Below are 4,991 nucleotides of genomic sequence, written 5' to 3'. Positions count from 1 at the left end.
GTAACTGTACGATTTTAGAAATTTTCTTCCCCTGTCGTCTGGTGCTCGAACCTACTCCCACTCCCCCTCCCTCCCTTATTCTCCCTTTCCCCTCTCCCCTCTCGCCCCCTTTCCCTCCCCACCATCCCCTCTCCCTCTCTTCCTCTTCCCCGTCTCCCCTCTCCTCCTCTCCACTCCCTCGCTCCCCTTCCCTCTTCCTCTCTTCCTCTCCTCCTCTCCCCCTCCTCCTCTTTAAAGTTCCTCAGAACAAGATCTTGCCTTAGGTTAGGTTAGACTAGGTTAGGTTAGGTTAGGTTAGGTTGTTAGATTGGGTTAGGTTAGGTTAGGTTAGGTTAGATTGGGTTAGACTAGGTTAGGTTAGGTTAGATTGGGTTGGGTTAGGTTAGGTTAGGTTAAATTGGGTTAGGCTAGGTCAGGTTAGAGTAGGTTAGATTGGATTAGGTTGGGGTATGTTTGGTTAGGTTAGGTTAAAATAGGGTAGGTTAGGTTAGATTGGGTTAGGTTAGGGTAGGTTAGGATAGATTAGGTTAGATTGGGTTAGGATAGGGTAGGTTAGGTTTAACTGGATTAAGTTAGGTTAGGGTAGGTTATGTTAGGATAGGTTGGGTTAGATTGGGTTAGGTTAGGGTGGATTTGATTAGATTGGATTAGGTTAGGGTAGGTTAAGTTAGATTGGGTTAGGTTAGATTAGGTTAGATTGAGTTAGTTTAGGGTAGGTTAGGTTAGATTGGGTTAGGTTAGGTTAGATTGGGTTAGGTTAGGTTAGATTGGGTTAGGTTAGGTTAGATTGTGTTAGGTTAGGTCAGATTAGGTTAGGTTAACGACCATTCTGTTTGATTTAGATGTCGGCATACAATTTAATTAATGTAAGTGCCCCTTCCCCTCCCCCCTCCCCCCTGGGCTCATGATACAGGAATATAAGTGTACTTAAGTACACAAAGTACGTCATTCTTTGTACTCAAGTGTATGGAGTACTTTACTACTGTAAGTACTATAGTACTTGTGTACCAAGTACTCTATTCTCAGTACTTGAGTACTTGGAGTACATCAACTTCCTCAGCAGGTCGCTCTCGATGTCCAAGGTCCACCTCAAGTCGAGGGTCATCATTCGACCTGAATGGAATCACCTGTTGGTGTGATATAGAATATGGATCTCCATAGAAAATGGACTCCCATAAAGAATGGACCCTGGGGTCCATTTTCCGCAGTTGAAGAAGAACTATCCCCCTATGGGAAATGGACCCCCCCCCCACACTCAATATATGAGAAAGGTTTATTTGATTTATAAACAGGAAACACATTAAGATTTATTAATAAGTATTGTTTTTAAAATATCTAATCTAACCTAACCTAATGACAGTTACATATTTTAGCAAGGGGTCCATTTTCTATAGGGGGTCCATTTTCCGCTATAGAAAATGGACCCTGGGTCTAATTTAAAGGGTCGTCCAAATTCCATTTTACACTGGCACTAAGTAAAGTGAGCCACGGGGGGTTCGAGTCCGAGGTTGATACCTGATTAGAATAAAATCGTATGACGAAAGGGAGACTGGATTCACCGAATATGACTTACATGTCTTCATCATGGCTGCCACCAGATGTCTTTTTCAGTTCAAAGTAACTTCAATAAACAGCTTAAGTGATAACTTAGAAGTTAAGTGACGACTCAAGTCATAACTTAAGTGAGCTACTCACGGATGGTTTCGTTCCGATAAGTTATTTAAGGGAAACTATTCCCCCCACTTCCCTCTCCCCCCCCTCTCCCCAGTCACTATCCAAAGACTCAAGATCTCTGCCCATTATTCTCCCCAATCCCTCTTCCCCCAACCCCCCTTCCCCTCAAAAATATATTTGCCCTAACCATCCTAACATCTCCCCCCCACTTCCCCCATCACCAATTCCACCCACAAATTTTTCATTTAACCCCTTATTGTCTTCTCCCCCTAAATCTATCCCTCCCCCATACAAAGATTTTATACCCTATGCCTCCCATCCAGCCAATCGGAAACCAGTCCTTCTCACCCACAATGCTTCATTTAATCCCCCCCCCTCAGGAAAATTATCCCCCCCAACCTTTCCCGAATATGGATGGCTCCCCCCTTTAGCACGGACCTCTAACACTCTCAATTTAATCCTCCAGTTCCACTCCTCCCCCAAATTTATGCCCCCCACCCCCATTATCCCCCCCCCACACGCGACCGCAGCCGGCCCCGTGTGTGTTTGTATTCTGAAAGTATTTCCTGCAATTTTCCGGCAAGTTTGTCGCCATTTCACAGGCCGACGCCGCCACGACGAGAGTCCGGATGACACATACAGGGACCAGGAGCAGGAGGAGGAGGGGGAAGGGGGAGGCGGAGGAGGAGGAAGGAAGAGGAGGAAAAGGGGGAGGAGGAGGAAGGAAGAGGAGGAGGAGGGGGAGGAGGAGGAAGGGGAAGAGGGGAGGAGGAGGAGGAAGAGAAGCGAAGGAGGAGGAGAGGAAAATGAGAACTAGAAGAAAGAGTAAGAATGAGGAAGAGAACGGGATATAGGGGGAAGAGGAGGAGAAGGATAACAAGAAGAACGAGAAAGCGGAGGAAGAGGAAGAGGAGGAAGAGGAGGAAGAGGAGGAAGAGGAGGAAAAGGAGGAGGAAGAGGAGGAGGAGGAGGAGGAGGAGGAGAAAGGGGAAACCATTTCATACAGATATGTCACATCCCTTCAATCGAAAATGATAAACCTTTGTTGAATAAAATCATCTGGCGACAGGAAGATCTCCAGATAAGCTGAGGCTATTCTGGTCGGACACCACACGGAAGAACAAACAAGCGGACGACCTTTTGGTCCTTCGCGAGGCAAGAACTCTTTATCGAAGTGAGTTCGATGAAGACCTTCATATATTAATAAAAAGTGTGTTAGGTACCTAAACAGCCATGTAAGGACCAATAGGTCTCTTGCTGCTTGTTGGTCCGTGTAACTCCATCAACTTCTTCGTCTCAATGGCCCTTCCCCCTCCAACTAGCCAACTCACCTTCCACCCTTCTCTACACCTCTCTAGAGGCTCTAGAAGACCTCCTATGACTCCTCTAGAGAACCCTTGACTCTTGCACTCTTCGATCTGCCTCTTAATGCCTCCCCCTCTCCCCCCTCCCCCTCTCCCCCCCTCCGGTCATTCGCAGTTCTCTTAACAATATTTCTCTTCCTCCTCTTTCCTCCTTTCCATTCTCTCCCTCTTTCTTTCTTCTCTTCTCCTTCTTCCTTTCTTCTCCTCTCCTTATACGTATTCTGTCCGATCTTGTCGCGTAAGGCGGCTGTAGGCCCTGATTCTATTCCTAAACTCACTAACTGACTAAAGAATCTATGTGGGGATCAAAGATGACTATGATTCTTTGCGTGAGGCTTTTCCCAGTCCTCCAGAATAAAAATAAAAAACATGAACATAAACACCAACATAATCGTCTTGATAGACACTTCACCCGAATAAAATCACATTGCGTCATCTACAATTTTATTTTTCTTTCTGATTTGTCGTTAATTAAAAGTCGTTACAACTCAACAGAACCGACGACGACGACGACGACGTCAGAGTCAAGATCCGAAGTCGCCCGCGGGGGCCCCTGAATGAGCATCGAGCCTCACAGGTCTTATTAATCAATTTTGTCTTAATGCTCTATACTGTGGCAAATGAAGATGGTCGCCACAGTCTCTCCATTTTGGAAACCCGAATGAGAGTCTCACTGTCTCCGCTGCCTCTTTATGACTTGGGTCAATCCGTTGTACGAAGTACGATGACTTAGATGGCTGGTTGTGATGATGATGATGATGATGATAATGATGATGATGGTGATGATAATGATGATGATGGTGATGATGATGATGGTGATGGTGATGATGATGATGATGATGATGATGATGATGATGATGATGATGATGATGATGATGATGATGATGATGATGATGATGATGATGATGATGATGATGATGATGGTCATGATGGTCAAGATGGTCATGATGATAATGATAATGATAATGACAATGATAATGATGACGATGCCCCACTTAGATACTCATGAACCCACAAGTCTATCTTTTTCAGTGGAAAAAGAAAGAGTAAAATTTTTGAGTGACGAGTGTGGAGACCAAAAGAGTCTGTTTCAAATCAAAATCGAAGAGATCCGTCATCTGCAGTTGAGGTCTGAAGACGCCAAAACACTTGCAGAAGAAGGCGGATGGCAGTGTCCCGTCTTCCCCAAGGAACAGCCGAGGTTGCCTACTACAGGAGGAAGCAAGCACTTCCGGAAGTCGTCTTCTGCAGGAGACCTTCGGAAGTCATCTTCTTCCACCGGCACCTCGAAGGTCCTGTTGCTTGGGCGAAGGTGAGACTTGATGGATCTAAGATGGAGGCTGTCTTGATGAAGTTTCCTATGAGACATATGGCGGGGGGGGGGGGTGTTCCAACGTGATGTCTCAGAGTTGCTATTAAAAAAAAATCTTTACATATTTGATCCTGGTCAGCGTCAGGGACCTCTTGAGACTCTTCAGGTGAATGAAATCCTCAGGTCTTTCCCAGAACTTCCTCCTCATCCTCCTCATTTCTTCCTTCTCCTCTTTTCCTCCTCCTCCTCCTCCTTCTCTTCTTTCTTCTCCTCCGGCCTCTCACTCTCAGTTTTCTCTTCTTCCTCCTCCTCCTCCGGCCTCTTGTCCTCAGTTTTCTCTCCCTCCTCCTCCTCCTTCCCTCCTTTCTCTCTTATCTTAATTTTTATTTTATTTTCCTTATTGATCCTCCTTCTTCTCCTCATTCCCTTCCTCCTTCTCCTCCTCCGGCCTCTCGTCCTCATTTTTCTCCTCTTCCTTCCTCTTCTTAATCCTCTTTCTTGTCTTCGTCCTCTTCCTTCTCCTCCCTCCTTCTCTTACTTGTCTTTTTCCTTATCTTTCTTCTCTATTTCCTCTTCTTTCTTCTCCTCCTCTCCTCCTCTTCCCTCTTCTTCACCTACTTTTCCTCCCTATTATCCTCATT

This window comes from Oratosquilla oratoria, chromosome 6, assembly GCF_046742065.1.
Source record: "Oratosquilla oratoria isolate Oo_2021 chromosome 6, ASM4674206v1, whole genome shotgun sequence".
NCBI classification, from domain to species: Eukaryota; Metazoa; Arthropoda; class Malacostraca; order Stomatopoda; family Squillidae; genus Oratosquilla; species Oratosquilla oratoria.
Note: the sequence above shows the minus strand (reverse complement) of the source record.